Consider the following 21,421-nt stretch of genomic DNA (forward strand, 5'->3'; position numbering starts at 1 on the left):
GTATATTCAAATTACAATCCGAGCTCTGTTATGTGTGAAGGTTGTGTGTACAATTTACAATTTTTTCACGTCTTTTAGCTTGAGAAATTCAGTTAGTTGAGTCCATTCTTTGCGTCACATGGAAGGCCTGGGTATCCGTGGTTCGAAAATATTTTTGCCGAAACGACGTCCAACGCCGCACGCGGGAAGCCAACGCGGACGCCGAAACCGGATTTTCTGCGACATGCGCTTGTTAACGCTGTCGCGTTAAAATATCACCCATGTCTTCGGCTTAAAGCACACGACAAGCCGACGACATGAACGTTCGCTTAAGTGGGCACCACGTAATGCTGTATTTGTGCACCATTAAGTCGGTGCACTTTTGTCGGTGTCTGTTAAAGGGCGTTCTTTTCGGTGCCTGTCAAAACCTGTACATATAATGTCTGCCCACAGGTATCACTAAAGCGCATCGATCCGTTAATGGTATGCTGAAATCCATTAACCAAAGTTTTGATGTAGAGAATTCTTTATTTATCCGCTCTGTTGAGTCATTGGGTTTTTGGCTAATCCTGCAGATTGTGTATTTCCCACAGTATACGTCTGCTACATAAAACTTGGAGATATAATATCGGGTCTCAGATATATCTAAAGAACAGTGATCTATTATAAGAACAGCTAATTTTAATTCGCAAGTTCTTGGAAATATTTGAATACGTGATTTATTTTTTATTAATTTGATTATGTACCTATATTTGCCCAACGACGTTTGTTTCGTATTACGGTGTGGCCGTTCTTGACAAATCCTCTAGAATTTGTACGCCCTACAGCGATAAAAAAGGTGCAGAAATTCTCAGTCTTGCTTATACGTATAGTACTTTTTATGCATAGAGCTCTCATCATCAAATTGTACTTATTTCCGTTACGTGTGAAGCATGTAATTACGAGCTGTTTTTAAACCTGTCTTCCTATACATCTATAACATGTGCGCTGGATCTGCACGAGTTTCTACCCATACTTCGTTGTCGGTCAGTATTTGCCGTAAAAATAAACTAGCACCAATTTGATGTGTTTGCCCAATGATTATCTTCTATAAGAAAAACAAATAAAGCAGATAATGCCTTTTTATGCGATTATACCTGAGGAGCAACCAAAATACTGTCGAATTTTGAACAAGCCTTTAAACAACACACGTGTTTTACTTTCTTGGCGTACAGTAAAGACTGCTTTTTGAAAAACGCAATACTGACAGCTGTGACAACTTGTACATGTAGTATCTTTGATGTTAATAGTTAGGTTCTCTACAAATAAAATATGGTTGCCAAATCGGCTGGCGAACATTTCTATTAATTCATTTTATTATGAAGGGAAATCCTCTTCAATGACTCCTGAATCATGTATGCTGGTCAACGCTATCCTGATGTCCGACGATTTCCAAACATTCCTGTCTCTTGTCCTTAAAGAAAAAGGAAGAATATTCCCATTCAATAATAAAACACATAATAGTACGCCGTCCAACACAGTATAATACATATAATGGTGTAGGTTACCTAATATTTAATAATGACTGCTAGAACAAGTTTATTTTTAATCCCACTGCTCAAGTGCGGCCTTCATTTCAGTTCCCTGTCATCTTATTCCGAGATTTCTCATAAGCTTTGCTTTATATGTGACACGAAGTTTGCGCCTTCAGAGACTTTTACTGGTACCTTTGTAACAGTTTAGAAGCTTTCACCAGTTGAATCGATGGCTCATTCACCAGGTGGCTAGTTCACACCAATATAATATTTAATATTATTTCCTTCATGCAACAAACAGTGAGTTATTGTTCATCGCGGGGTCGGCAAGTATCAATAAATCTACTATATGCAACTGGAACTGTGGCCGTGGGGCGTGCAAATTTTTTAACATATAGACGAGAGCTTGTAAGGAAGGCTCGTGGATGTGCGCTGCGGCATAAAATCCCCAAATATAAACAAGGATTGAAGCTCCGATATTCGCGTCAGCTTTTGCAGTATGCTCTTCCAATTCAGAGCAAAGTTAAGGATACCAAATTTTAATTGTACTTTAACTTACTGTAATTATACGTCCCTCGAACTCATGTACTGAAGCGTGCTTGCGGAAAAGTACTTTGAAATCCGATAGCACAAGAAATAGAACAATACCGTACAATAAAAGCTTGTAACAGCGTAGACTGGAAGCAATGTTTACTGTGGCTGTGACTTTTTCGAAGGAATACTCAGGTAGCATTCATAAACGACGCATCGAAAGTCAAGCTTGTGGCCCTGGCCCACTACATTCTCACCGCAAGATGCTGCTGTCATGTAATGCGAGCCTATCACTGCGCACGCTCTATGGTGCAACGCTTTTTAATGATTGATCAGCAATAAGGGAACTTTCGAGAGAACCGCGCGGTGAAAGCTGTCCTTATGTGCAGTGTATGACATGGTGACTAGCTATCGCTGATGTTGACAGTACCCAGCCACGATATTGCTCAAAAACGACTAGATCCCCACGACTGCTTGCACCGCTCTCTGAATCGATGACAACACATTCCAGGTAACGTATAGACGAATTTGTGAAATTTCATGTCGTTGTTAAAAATACTCTACCGATGTACGACAGTCAAAGAACTGATATGTCAAACAAAACGAAAATGTATAAGCGAGTTCTACCAAACCTGGGATATACTAGGTGTCTATTTCATGGCTTGTAGCCTCGGTCAAACGTAGCAGCAGTTCCTGCATCGCACTTAAGTGACGTATTGCCTGGATGTTATCAGTGTCCGCTTCAGTGCCCAATGCGATGCAACATAACGACGCGAGCTTTTATCGTTGCTGCCGTAAACAAAGGTAGCATTGAGCTTGTATAACATACATGAAGAACACAAATTACGCATTGCGGTAAATTAATTGCGAGTAGAATCTTTTGGCTGTATGAATGTCACAAATAGGGTCAAACGTTTATTGCTTATTTTTCATCTTTACGTTTGAAAGCAAGTTCACGGCACTCACATGTATTGCGCCCCACTTACATACGTCAACAACGCCATCAGCACCTGATTTTCACTGTTGCATGGAAATGTTTACAGAACTCAGTTTAACATATTCGCTCTAAAAGTAGCTTATAATAGGTATGCCGGTCCGAGCAGCTCTGGACAGCAAAGCTGCACAAAGAATTTCTGATCCCCTTAGGAAATTCAAGGGATTTAATGGCACCGCTACAAGTCTACGAAAAATTTTGCGAACGTTTCATTGGTTTTCTTGATAAGTTTTAGTACAGCCAAGCTTTATACAGATACCTGCGTTCCACTTTTCCTTCATCGGCAATGGTTTTTCAATATTGCGCATGATTTTGTAAATGGACATCTTTGTGGGGCACAAATAAATTCTAGAAATGTTTGAAAATTGCTAGGGTCGAAAATAAAACAGGCTAGGTGACTATTTCTTACGGCCCTGTTTCAAAGGGAATCCAATAATTCATTATCAGCATCATCGCCATCATCAATTATGAGTATCGCCATCACGTTTCCATAGGGATAGGCTGTCAATAAAAATAGCTGTTTAACACTGCATTTAGGAGCACTGCTCCGTGCTACCAGCTGAGCTGACGGCGCCTTAAACCGACTTCCCCTAACTAGGGAAACACCTCGACGTATTGTTCGAAGTGAGATCCAGAGACCTCGATTTCTGCTGCTGCTACTCTGGGCCTCGGCGTTTCTATGTACCTTCTTGTGTTTTTAGTCCTCTTGAGGTTCACAGCCGATCAAACAGTGAGTGAAGCTTGTTGCTAACAGTTGAGTAGGTGCTTAGGCAAGTCAAACCTACAACAATCTTCTCCAGGTAGGACGTATCGGTTGGATTCTATCGTATGCGTATCTCTCTTAAACTAGCAGAAGTATAAATCAATAATTCCGTTGTTTGGGCTGTCCTGCTTTTGCAGTTTAGCATTTAGAATTACGTGTGCCCGGGACGCTTTCAATGTCGGATGTCTAGAGTTATCGAAGAAATCGCAGGGTGCGTCAAGATAGCTAGGCCTATTATTGTGTTCAGCAGAGAATGATCTGAACATGGCCGCCTCCATATACTACCTAAGAACGTCATCCTGAAAATATTCAAATAGGTTTTAAGTTTCGAAAAGCCAAATTAATTTGCCTAATATTCAATGCCGATGGCATAGCACCCGCATCAGACAAGTTTGCTGTGGTCTCAAGTTTGCAGTCTCTGATGAGCCTTGCTAGAGTTCGGCACTTAGTATCCATTTTGAACATAAATGAACCCTCCAGGCCTAATATTTCGCCCATTACTGCACCTATCTGGCTCTTCCTGAATGGGAGCAATGATTAGACCGGGGGCCGGCTCAAGCCACAGTGTTGGAATTGTTGAAGAAATGAAGACAAAAAATCCCTTTGGCGCATATATATTTCAGACCTCACAACGATTTTAAGTAAGCGCGCAATTTCCTATGGCCTCGGTGCCGTACTTCTAGTACATTAGTCAGTTGGTGAAATACGTGCCATTGATTACACATCAACCTTTATTACAACAAAGATCAGAGATACAGCGAGATGGAAATGGAAGTTTTGGCTGTAGCTTTGAGAGTCCAGAGATTCGGCGAGCTTTTGTGGGCTCTCCAATTTTCCAGCCAGATGGATCACCACCCATGTGTTAAGCTGCTAGCTTCAGTTGACCCCTGTATCATGCCTTCGAGTTTGCAATTTCACTCTTTCCTGAGTAATTCTCTGTTAGATACACACCAAAGCAGTTCCTAGCTACAGCTGGCACTTTGTTCAATGATCCTCAAGTTTTATCTCCTGTTTCAACCAAGAAGCGTAGACGTACTTCCCTCTACCTTTTACGCACATCTTGATAAGGCTAGGGCTCAAGACACATTTCACAAAGAGTGTACTACCTTGAAGAAAAAATGCCCACGAGGCTGACCTAGTCATGATTCCTACCCCTTAACATTAGTCAATGCGTTTACCATCAATTTAACTCCTCCATTTGTCAGCTCATTTTCTTGATGAACGAGGGACTCGCATTACCAGCCTTTCGGCGAAAGAACATGTCAAGCTTGCTTCAAGATGTTCAGCAAGGCATCAACCAACGTTTTACTTCAGCCAAGGGCCACTGACTAACGAAATCGAGACTGCTATGGAGTGCTATCTGCTATCTGCTATCCTTTTTCGTGTGTTACCTCAAGTGTGTGTCTAGCGAGCAGATCCTGTGGTCTGAAGCGAGACTTCTTGACCACCTGGGGAAATAGTTGGCGCATATTTGTCTTAAGTTTGCTGATATCATTGTTTACTTGTTGTGGACTACCACGCTAGACAGCTCGTATGTATTTTACTGCAATCCGCATCTGCAGAAACTGACATTCTTCGAGTAAGGCATTTTTCGGTAGACACAGTATTCTTGATGTTATGTTCAGCGACACTAGGCTGTTGTTTGCCTGTACGAAATTTCCGAACTTTCCTCACTTATATGGTTTCGGGTACATCACACGTATATTTATATCCGCGATCTGATGAAACATGACATACGCTGCGCACCATGAATGGCATATTGAAGGAAGCCAAAAATATATCCTTGGCATTACTCGCTAAGTGATACACTTAGGCTTCAGTGGCTACAGATCAGCTCAAGTTCTCTTCCTTCGCTCCCTCCAAAGGCCAATACTCGTCGATGCAATGAAACTGTACGCAGACCAGCTATGGTCTCACAAAGGCCGGGGACAAAGCACAATGGCATTGTAAGACAAGGAACTAGAAGAAGCACCACATCTTGAAAGGTATTTGCGTGCCAAGTGGTGGCCTAAAGTTATGAGTCCTGCTAAAAAGCCACACGCCTATGTATTTAAGACATTCGGTGGCGTGCTTGTAAAAAATGGTCGATATCTGATCCGAACTGACACATCCCAGTCAACGCCACTTACTCCAAGGTCCACCTACTTTGAATAATCCGCACAACACATGTTCTGCAATGCAACAATGAACATAGTCGGATACTTTACGGGAAGCTCCTTTCGGACCTTCTTTGCGTGGAATTCACACGTCTGTGGTTGATACATCCAAGATGTGTGGGTTAGCCAGTCACGGACACTCAAAGAAATGGAAGCGTGTGGTTTTGTGGGTCTCTGTGTGGCGCATTGTTGCCATGATAAATGCGCCTGAAAACACCTCACAAGCAACCGTGCCCACTTACTGACTGACCTGCATATGATAATGCTAAGTGTTTGCATAAAGCCCAATTCAAAGCTACAACTTCGTGCTCCGGAAGTGAGATGTTGCCTCCATACCGTATCAGAAGTGGTGACTTATGGCAAACTTTATGTAAAAGTATGCATATTTTGGGTTTTGGGGAGATAGGTCTCGATGCTTTTTTTGCCGGTCTTAATTGGCATGCCGTCAATGGTAGACTGCTGTGTTTTATTTACAGTAGACGGAATCCCAGGAACGTCCGTGCACACTGAAACTAAGACTAACGAGAGACCAATGCGGCGCTTACAGGACCCTGATCATCATCATCATCATCATGATCATCACTTATATTTACTTAAGGACCCCTGCCGGGGCATTACATAAAGGGGGGGGGGGGGTTACAGAAGATAAGAATAGAAACAAAGATAATGGTTATAATTTACTACAAAACTCAGCCTGTGGATTCGTATGAGAACGGAAAGGAAAAAAATGCCCACGAGGGACACTGAACCTAATGCAAAAGCAAGTCAGAAGACAGTCACAATGTGAGACGGCAATCGCAAAAGAACGAAACCAAGGTAAAGTCATTATAAGGTTAGGGTTTGAGGTGATCAGTAAGCAGCTGTTTGAAGATAAATGGGTTACGTTCGTTGACAACTCTACCTGGTAGATTGTTCCATTCTTCGATGGCGCTAGGCAAAAACGATTTATTAAAGGAAAATGAGGAACCATCCAAGCGCTGGATGCCGCAAGAGTTTAAAAGGCGACGAGATGTACGGGTTGGTGGGATTAGAAGCTTTCCATGTGGTTGAGGGAAGGTATAATATAGTCGGTGGAAAAGGCACAGCTTTGCAATTTTCCGACAGTACACAAATGGTTCGAGTCCTATGGATGATTTCATCGCACCGATACTTTCTTCGCAGCTGTACCTGGAAGTTATGAAGCTAGCGGCAAGATTTTGTATTGATCCTGATAGGCGAAATGCGAAAACGCCCATGTACCTAGATTTAGGTGCACGTTAAAGAACCCCAGTTGGTCGAAATTTCCGGAGTCCTCCACTACGGCGTGCCTCATAATCAGAAAGTTGTTTTGGCACGTAAAACCTCATAATTTAATTTCATTGATGCTAATATGTTAATCAAGTAAGCTTGGTGCGGGCACCAAATAGCTGGAGCGTATTCATGTTTACTTCGAATGAAATATTCATAAGCTAGTTTTATTGTGGATGAGTGATCGTGAGTCAACGCAAATGCTGAAGTATTGATATGCCGCTGAAATAATGACATGAAGCTTTGATGATACCAACCAAAATTTTAACCTCAGGATAGGGTTATCAGAGGCTCAATACTTAACCGTTGCAATACAATCTATAAATTTCATAACATTTTCTCGAGTATGATCAACATACACATGAGAATAACATTATTGCACACCTACTGTAGATGCTCAACTGCCTAATTACTTATGATAAATGGTGATCTCGCTGAATCTAACACGTAAACCAATTTTCTGTTCCGAAGTGTCAGGTGCAGTGAAAATTTCATATTACGTGAATATAATTAACAAATATATCGAAAATAAGCGAAAAAATGATACTACAGTTTGTTGCGATACATTGAAGGTTTTTTTATTAACTTTCAAGCAATCAATTTCTTTCAACCAGCGTGTGCTTCTTCAAACTTCCTATTGGCACTCATGGTTGCAAATATGCCCAAGAATAACATGAAATTCAAATTTGTGCCACCAAAGAAAGAATAATGCATCAGGCATGATGCCAGTAAATTAAACCAGAGGTCTGACCTCAGGTCAAAGCGATACTTTGAAATTAATGAAATAGAGAAAAAGGAAAGGGCAGATATTTTTGGTTTAGCGTGGACAAAATATATAATCAAGTTAGTGACAATAATACTTTCAAAATTGTTTTGTTGTTTGTGTTGATCAATCTGCAATAATTCCTATATAAATATGAGACATTCTAGTGTACTTATTACGACCTAAATGGGTACGGTTCCTTTAAAGGTCCAAGAAAGGGACTTCTATTATTAGTGCCAATTAGAGTTGTCTACGTTTCCTTCCCTTATATGTTTAGCTCTGAGATAGAGCCACAATATAAGTTCTTGGGACTATACAATACATTTGCCGAAGGAGCATAGCAAGTATAAGACAGTTGTCGTTTAAGGTGGTGGGCCACACACTAAAAAAAACTTTTTATAATCGGAAGCTAGAATTTAAACATTTTTCCCTGGATAAACATGCCCTATTTAACTGATTCAACTATTTCAGGCGCAGACAATGGTTCACTGTACTTCTGGCAGCAAATTTTCGGCATAAAATGTGGTATTCGTGCTATTAGCGATATCAGTGATAAGTAACTAATGAACTGCTGAATTGGGTAAATCATTGAATTTAATGTAGCTAAGTGTAGGAGCTATGCAATGAACTAGAACATATGCAATATTAAGAAAGTAATGTTCAAACTAAGCAAGGAGGAAGAATTCACAATTGGGACCAAATTTATTTGCAAGCTGAGCTGTAAATGCGAAAATACTACATAAGTTTCTTTTATGACAGTTATTTACGCAAAGCTTTGTGAGGAATGAGTGTGCAAAATTTCATATCAGTATGTTTAGTCGATAAAAAAGCTACCAAAGTTTGCGTAACATTAGATGAACCAAAATCCTGTTTTGAGAAAAACGTAAACAATTCTTCAAACAATGTGAAAGATGTAAACAACTATACTGAGGCCTAAAAGGCACCAGCTTCATAACTGCAGCCCCATGAGATGCTCTAGACTCTTTTTTTGTTCATGTGGCTGCTCGGTGACAAGATAAAACAAAAAGAAATATTTTGATACTACTTATATAAAAGAAGTAGTCTTGATTTTTGGTTTCGCAATACGAGGGTATTAGGTGGAAAACTCACTGTGACTACCAAACTAATCATGATAGGACGACAATTTGTTGCAACATGTGGCTGAATATTTGAGCATATATAAAATGTCGCAAGGCCTAAATTGCGCTAATGCAATCACCTGGACAACAGCGGCATAGGCAAGCATAACAGCGGCGTATCGAGCACTTGCTACTGAGCTTTATGTTTCTAAAAAAGGATGATTGACAAGTAAAAATCCATGTAGTATCCCTTTATCTGACACGATAACCTTATTCAGTTCATGTCCATGGCAAGTTTTACTTTATCAGAAACTCGTGCAATGAATCACTTTCATTATTAAAGCTCGGGTCGAGGTTCAATCTTGCACAGCGTGAATGTGCATATACTAAGTGGAAAAAAAATAGCTTGGCGAATGAGGCCATTCGAATTAGTTAAGATAAAAAAATAATGCCTAATTTGGTTTTACTAGATACAGTGGATGCATTCAGTAGTGGATGCACGTAACAATATTTCATTGTTATACGCTAACAATTTGAATCGCAGCCACTTTATGTGACAGAACTTCTCTGCATACTCATATCTGCTTAAATCATACGTTTCTATGTATTAAAGTTGTCTGAAATTTTAAAACAGCGTGATCTTTTCAAGTTACCAAACCGTCTGGTCTCATTGGAATTACAATTAAACTTGTAAATTCCAACGTAGATATTCTAGGGATATATACACCTCCAGGATTTGTTTATTCGCTTGCTCGATGTGGGACTCTACCATAATGTACTTAAACCTGTTAAAATTGTACCAGTGTATAGGTATGGGGACCATTCAACGCCGTATAGTTACATGCCAATATATAATTTTGAGCGCAATAAATTTCTGGAAATGTACTGGGAATAAATACATTAAAGGATTGATTTTTTTCTCCACGTTCATGCTACTTTCTGAAAACATACATTACAATAAAGCATTATATAAACACTAAATACTAGAACAACTTCAGGACTGACGATCAATATTAACGGTAGTTTTGCTTGTCACATAGAAAGTAAATACAACTCGCTACTACAACCGAATCATAGTCGTAGATTTCCTGCAAATTAAACGTATTGGACAAAATGTGTATTCGCATTCCCATGAGTGAACTTCACAAGTATGGGTTTCGAGGCAATCTTTATAACATATTTACAGGTTACCTCTCCTACTGATTTCCAATGAGATTTCACCTAATCAGCACAAGAATCCTAACCGGAGTACCAAAGAGCCTTGCTGCAGGTTCTGTGCTTTTGAGCTTTCACGAAGGTGATTTCCAATATATCCTTATATAAGCTGGAGGTTCGATGTATGCTGATAATAAAGCAATACTTTTTGAAGAGGAATCAGTGGGTGAAATGGAGGCTGTAATAAGTGAGGTGCTTAGTATTGTGCTAAGATTGTTTAACGGTAATCGGATTAGCATTTTTAAAGAAACTAAACTGCATAAGAAAAATTTTCGGGTATGTCTAGATAATACCCGAATAAATCAAGTAATAGATTTAGGTACGTAGGCGTTACCTTTGATTCTTATATAGAATGAGCTGCTGACCTTCAGAATAGCTCAAATAAACTGGAAAATCAGTTCCATACTTCGGTAAACAGCAAGCACTATATATATTTTTTAAGTATAGCGTGTGCTGACTAGAATGTACTTTTTTTCGCACCTATCTATGTCATTTTAATGATATCTGAGAAGCAGCACATTTTACTTACAAACACTAATCAGCCCAATTTAAAATTGGGCACAAATGCTTATAACGGATTCTAAGTCAACAGATGAGCATGCACATATGTTTAAAACCTTCGGTTATTGTCATTCAAAGCGAACACATGTACAGGGTAACCTGGACATTATTCAAGTGTTAGGTAAAGACAAAACATTTCGATTAGGCCTATTTACCTCATCTACACAGAATACAAGGGCCAACACTCGCCATCAGTCTAACCTTCCCGATAAAAGAAAGTGTTTATGGAATGAGCAATCTAAAATTTATTGGGGTGTCAATTTGAATTTATAATAAATATATTGTTGAACTTCCTGACTTTTCACAGTACAGAAGCACTCTTTATCATTTGACTAACTTTTACGCTGAGTTACAGAATTATTTACGATAGTTTACTAAGATTAAAGATTCGTGTGTCCCGTATGTTACGTTCCTGTAAAAAATGTGAAAAAAAAATAAATAAACCGGGCATTTGCGGCGATAGTGGCAGGGCTTAACAATATTTGGAGTATCTATAATGAACTTTTGAGTAGCATCAAATGAATTGCCTAAATATTACAAAAGATATGTAGGGAGCTTGTGAACGACCCCGCATTTTACGAGGTTAAACACTGTCACTCTTCAACAGATTGAATGGGACTCTACGCCCTACATTCAATTTTTATGGAATATGCCATGCTTGATCCAGATATCAAATAAGCCGACAGCTGCAAAATAAGCGTTATTTCCACGGCGTAGATCTGCACTGATGTTTATTAGTGATTTGAGGTAGCCGGGGAAGTATTGCCACTTACCACAGCTGCAAATGCACTCAGTGGAAAGCTCGTTGCATATGGGCACTTCAGGGGCTGCACAAAAGGATTTTAGGGCTTGCGTGCACGCTTGCGAAGGCTGTACTAAAATATGGATTTCAAAAGGGGCAAGGGAGCCAGAGTAGGAAATTGTGAGATCCCACAAACTGCGGTAATCAATGTGAGTTAAAGCATTTTACAGATAACCAGCTAGTCAAGCAGCATCGGGTGCGGTTCAGTGAACGGTCACTAAGGGTCACTCACGTCATGGATGCATGCCATGTCATAGATGTATGGCTGAAGCATACCAATGCAAGGACATGACCCCGTCAACATTACGACATTATATGGCTAGATATATATGTATGAATGTTTGTATATAAGCGTTTTTCCGCCTACCTGGGTAACTGAGCCTGTGGTGCTTGCACCGGGTCTTTGTACTGAAATGTTAGGTAATATATAAAAATCTCCGTTTCGAAATAAAAGGACAGTTTCTGCTGGGACATGCCCCCAGTCGTGGTGACCATGGGTTAACGGGTGAATTAGTTGGTAATTACAAAACATTAAATAGATAGCGTTTAAATTTCCTTTCAGTGGGCTCACTTTACTTGGAACTTGAAGCGTTTTCTACGTACAAGTCATATCTACTTTCTATGTGTAAAGATGCGGTTACGCGCAGAATTACGACAGAAGAAATTTTATCTGTCAGAGCGCGCGAAACTGAAACTTGGAGGCTGAAGCGAGCACAAAAGCGGCACCCCTTGAGGCGCTGTTCTATTGCGTCACCTAGCAACAGGCAGCCAATGCGCTGCAACCCTAAGGAGTAGGCAGCCACTTTGGGACCAAGCTGGATAACTAGGTACGTGCCACTGCTTGTTTGCCCCTCTTTGATGAACGTCTTCGACGTCAACTTGGGTAACTATGTACGTGATACTGGTAATGTGCATTTCTGAAGACCGAAAAAATTGCGGCAGAACCCATTTCACAATACCCATCGACGGTAATGCGCTAGCAATAAATCAGCATTGTGACACAACATAATGACGTCGTCTAAACGAGTGATGTGTAAAGGGTCTACTGCAGTGGGACTCGAGATTTCGAGCCTCCCAAGGAACACCCAGCGCCACCTTCCGCCACGCCCGTATACCTTGCGCAAGACGTCTAAAATGGATAGTACATCGGTACATGCGAATGCTCAGAGACGAGTCATGCAGCGTCCGGGCTTCTCTCTTGCGCTTCTTTATGTAGACGTTTTGCCATCTAGAGGCACTGCCGAGATGTCCGCGTAGCCTCTGGGACAGGAAGCTTTGTGCTGGTGCCTGCCAAAACAGAGAATTGTTCCCTATCTTGCATCATCATCATCATCATCATCATCATCATCATCATCAGCCTGGTTAAGCCCACTGCAGGGCAAAGGCCTCTCCCATACTTCTCCAACTACCCCGGTCATGTACAAATTGTGGCCATGTCGTCCCTGCAAACTAAAACTCATCCGCCCACCTAACTTTCTCCCGTCCCCTGCTACGATTCCTTTCCCTCGGAATCCAGTCCGTAACCCTTAATGACCATCGGTTGTCTTCTCACCTCATTACATGTCCTCCCATGCCCATTGCTTTTTCTTGATTTCAACTAATATGTCATTACCTCGCGTTTGTTCCCTCATCCAATCTGCTCTTTTCTTATCCCTTCACGTTACACCCATCATTACTCTTCCCATAGCTCGTTGCGTCGTCCTCAATTTAAGTAGAACCCTTTCGTAAGCCTCCAGGTTTCTGCCCCGTACGTGAGTACTGGTAAGAGACAGCTGTTATACACTTTTCTCTTGAGGGATAATGGCAACCTGCTGCTCATGATCTGAGAATGCCTACCAAACGCACCCCAGACCATTCTTATTCTGATTATTTCCCTCTCATGATACGGATCCGCCGTCACTACCTGCCCTAAATAGATATATTCCCTTACCACTTATGTCGAGAGAATAAAAAGAAAATGCCGCACGAAAACGATTCTCAAAAACCACGGCGCGCGGCAGGGGGTGCTCTTCGTAGACACCACGCGGTACCCCCGAAACAGGGACGACAAAGGTGCTGTCGGCGCTGACAAAGGTAACTCCCTCTTCGCAATGGCGGTCGTATGCACGAAAGGAAAGACCGTGATTGCGGGCTCCGTAAGGACTAGATCGTCGGAGCCAGCGGAAGAAACGGCAATTAGGAATTTCACAAAGGGCTGGGTCTCCACCGAGGCGGCCAAAATCCTGAACCACAGAGCAGAAGACTTTAAGAACGGCACAATTACACCCAAATACCTCAAATGGATCCCGGCACATATGGCAGAAGTTACCATGAATGCCCCTCCCAACCTCAACGAGAAGGCCCACCGAGTCGCGCGAAAACTAACCCACCGCGGCACGGACAGTGACGGCCCAACACCCCGCAACCCCCGGGGAAGTGGGAAGGACTGCGGTGGAGGCGATGGAGAAGACGGAGGAGGCGACGACGACGAAGAAGCGATAAAAGACGACAGGGACAGACTGGTCATGTACCACGACATACTGACACACTACACGAAACAAAGAGAAGCATACCCACAACCCCATAAACAACTCGACAGGTCTCAAGAAACAGATTGGAGAAGATTGCAAACCAGAACGTTCCGAAACCCAGTACACTTAAACAGAATACATTCAACACAATATCCAGACGCAAGCTGCAAGCTCTGCAAACACGAACACGCACACATGGCACACATCTTGTGGAAGTGCACACAGATCAGTTCAGCATATGTAGAGGACACGATAGAACCGGACCTTCTCGAGGAGCGATGGCTAAGCGCTCCGACTAGCTCAGAACTACACGACCAATTATGGGCTATCCAGCGGGCCCGGGCAACGGTGGAAAGGCTATGTCTCACCGAACACAATGCCTGGGTGACCTGAGCCCGGGCTTGCAACCTCGCAGGTCCTTTTTCCATTAAAGTTTTTTCCGTCCGTCCTTACCACTTCCAGTGCCTCGCTACCTAGACTAAATTGCTGTTCTCTTCCGAGACTGTTAAACATTACTTTAGTTTTCTGCAGGTTAATTTTTAGACCCACCCTTCTGCTTGGCCTCTCCAGGTCAGTGAGCATGCATTGTAATTGGTCCCCTGAGTTACTAAGCAAGGCAATATCATCAGCGCATCTCAAGTTACTAAGGTTTTCTCCATTAACTCTTATCCCCAATTCTTCCCAATCCAGGCTTCTGAATACCTCCTGTAGACACGCTGTGAATAGCATTGGCGAGATCGTATCTCCCTGCATGACGATTTTATTTATTGGGATTTTGTTGCTTTCTTTATGGAGGACTACGGTGGCTGTAGAGCCGCTATAGATATCTTTCAGTATTTTTACATGCAGCTCGTCTACACCCTGATTTTGTGATGCCTCCATGACTGCTGAGGTTTCGACTGACTCAAACGCTTTTTCGTAATCAAAGAAAGCTCTATATAAGGGCTGGTTATATTCCGCACATTTCTCTATCACCTGGTTGATAGTGTGAATATGGTCTATTGTTAAATAGCCTTTACGGAATCCGGCCTGGTCCTTTGCTTGACAGAAGTCTAAGGTGTTTCTGATTCTATTTGCGATTACCTTAGTAAGTACTTTGTAGGCAACGGACAGTAAGCTGATCGGTCTATAATTTTTCAAGTCTTTGGCGTCCCCTTTCTTATGGATTAGGATTAAGTTAGCGTTCCTCCAAGATTCCAGTACGCTCGAGGTCAAGAGGCATGGCGTATACAGGGTGGCCAGTTTTTCTAGAACAATCTGCCCACCATCCTTCAACAAATCTGCTGTTACCTCATCCTCCCCAGCTGCCTTCCCTCTTTGCATAGCTCCCAAGGCTTTCTTTACTTCTTCCGGCGTTACTTGTGGGATGTCAAATTCCTCTAGATTGTTCTCTCTTCCATTAGCGTCGTGCGTGCCACTGGTACCGTATAAATCTCTATAGAACTACTCAGTCACTTGAACTATCTCATCCATATTAGTAATGATATTGCCGGCTTTGTCTCTTAACGCACACATCTGATTCTTGCCAATTCCTAGTTTCTTCTTCACTACTTTTAGGCTTTCCGTTCCTGAGAGCATGTTCAATTCTATCCATATTATAATTCCTTATGTCAGCTGTCTTGCGCTTGTTGATTAACTTCGAAAGTTCCGCCATTTCTATTCTTGCTGAGGGTTAGAGCCTTGCATACATTGGCGTTTCTTGTTCAGATGTTTCGTCTCCTGTGATAGCTTACTGGTATCCTGTCTAACGGAGTTACCACCGACTTATATTGCACAGTCCTTATTGATGCCCATAAGATTGTCGTTCATTCTTTCAACACTAAGGTCCTCTTCCTGAGTTAAAGCCGAATACTTGTTCTGTAGCTTGATCCGGAATTCTTCTATTTTCCCTCTTACCGGTAACTCATTGATCGGCTTCTTATGTACCAGCTTCTTCCGTTCCCTTCTCAAGTCTAGGCTGATTCGAGTTCTTACCATTCTATGGTCACTGTAGCGCACCTTGCCGAACACGTCCACATCTTGTATGATGCCAGGGTTAGCGCAGAGTATAAAGTCTATTTCATTTCTACTCCCGTCATTCGGGCTCCTCCACGTCCACTTTCGGTTATCCCGCTTGCGGAAGAAGGTATTCATTATCCGCATGTTCTGTTAAAAAGTCTACTAACTCTCCCCTGCTATTCCTAGTGTCTATGCCATATTTCCCACTTCCTTGTCTCCAGCCTGCTTCTTGCCCGCATTGGCATTGAAGTCGCCTATCACTACAGTGTATTTCGACCTTACCCATTGCCGATTCTACGTCTTCATAGAAGCTTTCGACTTCCTGGTCATGATGACTAGATGTAGGGGCGTAGACCTGTACAACCTTCATTTTGTACCTCTTATTAAGTTTCACAACAAGACATGCCACCCTCTCGTTAATGCTATAGAGTTCCTGTATGTTACCAGCTGTATTCTTATTAATCAGAATCCAACTCCTACTTCTCGGCTCTCCGCTAAGCCCCGGTAGCCCAGGACGTGCCCGCATTTTAGTACTGTATATGCTTCCTTTGTCCTCCTAACTTCACTGAGCCCTATTATATCCCATTTACTGCCCTCTAATTCCTCCAATAGCACTGCTAGACTCGCCTCACTAAATAACGTTCTAGCGGTGCATGTTGCCAGGTTCACATTCCATTGGCGGCCTGTCCGGATCCAGGGATTCCGAGGACTCTCTGCTGCGTCACAGGTCTGACCGCCGCCGTGGTAAGTTGTTTCACAGCTGCTGGGGACTGAGGGCCGGGGTTTGATTGCTGTATTCATATATGAGGTTGTGGCCAAGTACTGCACCAGGGTGGCCAATCCTGCTCTGGTTAGGGAGTGCGCTACCGGTTCTTGTCACCGGCATCAGTCCACACACCAGGCCTGTTTGTGCAATTTTTCAACACGCGGATTTTTTTCCTTTTTTTTTATCCTGTGTAAAATTGCGCGGCACCGGGATTCGAACCACGGTCCTCCTGCACGCGAGGTGGATGCTCTACCTCTACGCTACCGCTGCACCTTTGCAGCATACCTAGTGACAAATACTCAGCGACTTAACTGGCGAGATTTTCATTGAAGGTTTCCATATACCCAGTGCATTCATGGCGTAGCCAGCTATAGCATTCGCGTTTAAAGCATTCGTTGAGAACACACAAAAACCGTGCTTTCTTTGGCGCACTCTGTTAGTACGCCAGGCTGTTGTCCTTGAGGGGTCAAGCTATCACGGTTTTCGATTCCGCTCAGCGACAGAGAAATTTAGGTATAATTTTTGTTATTCTAGAGCGGCACATAACCAATGGGACATACATAGCTCCCCGAATTCATATCAAAGACGTTCATTGCAGAGGAGACCCATACCTAGTGTCACGCACCGAGTTACCCAAGCAGAATCAAATGATTTCTTCCAAAAGCGGTTCCTACCCAGGCTGCTCGCATCTCGTAGTGACCCAAGTCGGCGTGGAAGAGGTTCGTTGAAGAGCGGCACATATGTGCTATCGTGAACAATATGAGGGGGAACACGCGAACACGTGGCAAATAGCCTCAAAACCGAGTCAGAGCGATACGCGGATGGCGTCGTCAAAAACAGAAGGGAAGGGCGGGCGTTCTTCCGCTAACGGTTGGTGCTTCCACCGCGCCTGCGTTTGTCTAAAACGGCAGCTTACAGCATTTCACTGGCCGCCGATAGCCCATAAATCGGTTACGTGCGCAGTGACCTAAAGTGAGCAATATTTTTTCAGCCATGCTTTTTCTTCTTTTTTTAGAGCGCAGGTCTTAGGCTCCGGTTGCTGCGTTTAGCGTAAGGTATTTTCATATATACCTCCATTGAACCTCATGTATACGTTATGGAGCGCATCGTTTCAAGCGTTCCAGAAGGACAGAGAGAGAGAGAGACTCTTTATTAGGAGAACAAATAATTTTGCCGACGCGTATACAACCGCTGGCATGCTACTCCGTATAGGGATGGGGATTGGGGTTAAAAGATTTTAGAGGAGAGTGGAAGAAAACGAGAATAAAAATAAATATGAAATGTGCAAGTGGACCTGATACTGATAGTTATAGGTGACATGGCGGGTAAATTTGGGCTTTTGTATATGAAATTTAGAATCTTTAAAGCTTTCCTCTTAGACCAATTTCTGACAGGTATTTGAACAGTAAATCTAAAACCCGCCGCTGTTTTGAAGGGCCGGGCTTCGGAACTAAGATGCTGGGTAATGTTAAAGGATCGTGGCAAATCATGCCCATTTCTTGCTGAAAAAAATGTCTCTCGTCACGGTGCGCGGGGCATTCTAGTAATATGTGCTGCATTGCCTCTAAGTTGCCACAGTTATCGCAGTAGGGGTTAGTGGTCAGCCCTATGCGTTACAGATAATTGCTTGTGTATGTCACGTTCAGTCGAAGACGATTGTACAGTGTGTCTAAGTGTCGAGGAAGTGGTCGTGGAATTTTCGGTTTCATTTCTGGGTCAATATACATCAGGAAGTTATCTTGGTGAAACGGCAGATTCCAGATGTGGTCTTTTTCTTGATAGGCATATTTTCTCGCCATGTTTGAAGCGTTGGCATTTGTAAAAAATTTTCTTTTGAGATTGCGATATTGGAGTCCATTTCAGGCAGCTTCATCCGCTTTTTCAATTTACGAAATACCGGCATGGCCAGGTATCCACTGGAACTTGATGCAATGCCAAGCAATCTTAGCCTTGTGGTGAAGATAAGCAATTTCAAACGCTGCAGCTTGATTATACGACGCTTGTGCCTGTACCACATACATTGTAGGGTTGCTTTTGAATCCGTGAAAATCACCCATGTCTTTGGCGGTTGCTGTCGAAGTACATACGCAAGGGCCTCCTTAAGGTCATATAGCTCTGCTGAAGTAGATGGTGTCGCTCGCTTAAGACGAAGCGAGAATCGTTGCCCTGTAGACGGAACAAGAAGACCGCACAATGAACGATGTGGAGTTGTAGAGCCATGTGTAAAAATGTGCGTTGCGGCTGCGTATTCTTTATGCATATATTCCAAAGCTATCTGATAATTCGCTGCATGAGGCATTTTCTCTAACGCACTGATTCCAGGGATATATGGCATGATATCTAGTTGGGACAGTGTCCATGGTGAAATGTTTCGTGGCATAATTTGTGACGCCTGAGCAGGAATCGAAATAGACATGCTTCCGACGGCCTGTCCAAAGCTTGATGTACGGGTTCTAGAAATATCCTTTAAAAAGTGGGTCTTCGTATGAATGACGTGTCGGAGGTGAATTTGAAGTGTCTTCTGTGAGATAGCACTTCAAGAGGCAGGCATCCAGCTTCTGCTACAGTTCCTGAGCGGGACGACCCCTTCGGAAGGCCAAGACGTACGCAAGGCAATTGTTCCGTACTGCCTCAAGTTTTCTCTTGCTGCTGAGATACATTTTGTACAGGACTGGGAGGTAATACCGTAGTGTTCCGTCAACGTAGGTCTTATGGAGGAGCACCATTGATAGACAGTTGCTGCCCCACTGTGATCCGGCTAAAAATCGCAATACGTGCGACGCCGAGGAAAGCTTCTCGCCCAATTTTTTCACTTGAGGCGACCGTGTGAGGTTCCTATTGATCCTTATTCCAAGAAACCTTTGCGTCTTCACGTATGGAAGGGTAAGACCTCCCAACACGAGTGAGTATTTTTCCATACACCTCCGCGTGAAAGCCATAGCAACGTTTTCTCGGGGGACAATTTCAGACCCCTTGGATTTAGGTAGGCCGATATATTTACTAGCGCTCTCTGGAGGCGTTGTTGGGTGATACAGAGGGAACGCCCCGCGCTCCAAATGCAGATGTCGTCCGCATACGGTGTGAATTTGACACCACGGGGCAGGTTTCTTCTAAGATGGATGAGGAATAAATTAAATAATACCGGGCTTAACACAGCTCCTTGTGGCACTCCCTTCTCGACGGCATAAAGCGTCGTGGAGCCATCCGGGTACACATGAAAAGTTGGCTTCCTTCAAGATAGTCTTCAACTCATGCGTATAGCCATCCTCCAAGACCAAGGGTTTCCAAAGCGTGAAGTATTGCTTTATGATAGACCGAATTATATGCTGCTTTAATGTCCAAAAATAATACAGTAGGTATGTTTCCAGCGACCAACTCCTCTTCAATTGATGAGACCAAGGCAATGACATTGTCAATAGCGGTCCTATTTTGCCGAAGCCATTTATTTACTTCGCGTATACTTTTGTAGTTTCCAGAGAAATATCTCTCCAATGTTTACGCTTCGAAACAGCGCTGCTATTGGCAACACTTCGGTGCGCAAAGTTACCAGTGACGGCAATATCAGACAGCTTTATCAATATGCGCTGGCGATTCGAAGTTCCGCACTTGTTATATCCGAGCACTTGTGAGTTGTGAATGAGAAGGCAATAATGTCCAAAAGAATGTCACTCAGTGGTAATTCGAGTTTTACCCTGCGAGTAACGTACCATAGAGGTACATGCTCTCCGAGCCAGCAAGCACCAGCTGCCTCCGGGGCCGACGCCGCATGCGATAGACACAGCGATGCCCATCGGGCGACGCGTCGCCGTGAGGCCGTCTTCCCTCACGCAACTCCTGCTGCGCTAACGCTAACGCTGCAGAAATCCTTGAACGGTATTGGTAATTGGTTCACCAAACAATGCCACCTTCTGCACTAGCACTTAATCCTCTTAGTATTCTTTTCTTTTCAAATAGCTTTCGGCCAGCAGATCCCAAAAATATAATTCAGACAAATAAGTTTTCTCACTATTGTTTGATAAAGTACTAATTTTCTTACTGCAGTTTACGAAAGATGTTTTCCCATTTTTCATTCCGCAAGCCCTTTTTTGTCCAAAATTGCACGAAGCTTGGCTCCCACACTGAGGTTGCGATGGGCCTAAAATGAAAGAACAAGATGAACAATCGTCACGCTCAGTGCTTCTGGAGTTAATAATTCTCTTTCTTCGAAAGTGAATCTTTCTTGTTTGTAGAAAGCCTATACCGTAATTGCACGGACTTTTGATTCGTAATTCGCCTCATCAATGTTACGCACGAGGTTTTGAAATATAGTCTTAACTCTTTCGTTACCGCGAGGAAATGTTCGTTTTGATATGTCTCGGAAACAAATTAGTTAGCACTACAAGTACCATTCAAATACATATTGCAGCATAGCATATTGCACATAATGAAATCCTCTTTCTAAATATATACGTTGCCAAGAAAACATTTATTACGTAAAACATAAAAATTCTACAAAGCGCCATT

The 21,421-nt window shown here is 42.7% G+C and overlaps 1 long non-coding RNA gene across 1 annotated transcript; it reads right to left on the reverse strand.

The window, feature by feature from the left end:
• Positions 1-1,352: 1,352 nt before the first annotated feature.
• On the reverse strand, positions 1,353-21,110 carry LOC129385370 (uncharacterized). The gene is made up of 3 exons (XR_008612933.2): positions 20,955-21,110; positions 11,616-11,717; positions 1,353-1,432 (listed from the first exon to the last, which is right to left on the reverse strand). It is a non-coding gene; the product is annotated as an uncharacterized lncRNA (long non-coding RNA).
• Positions 21,111-21,421: the final 311 nt, after the last annotated feature.

Source organism: Dermacentor andersoni, chromosome 7 (assembly GCF_023375885.2).
Source record: "Dermacentor andersoni chromosome 7, qqDerAnde1_hic_scaffold, whole genome shotgun sequence".
NCBI classification, from domain to species: domain Eukaryota; kingdom Metazoa; phylum Arthropoda; class Arachnida; order Ixodida; family Ixodidae; genus Dermacentor; species Dermacentor andersoni.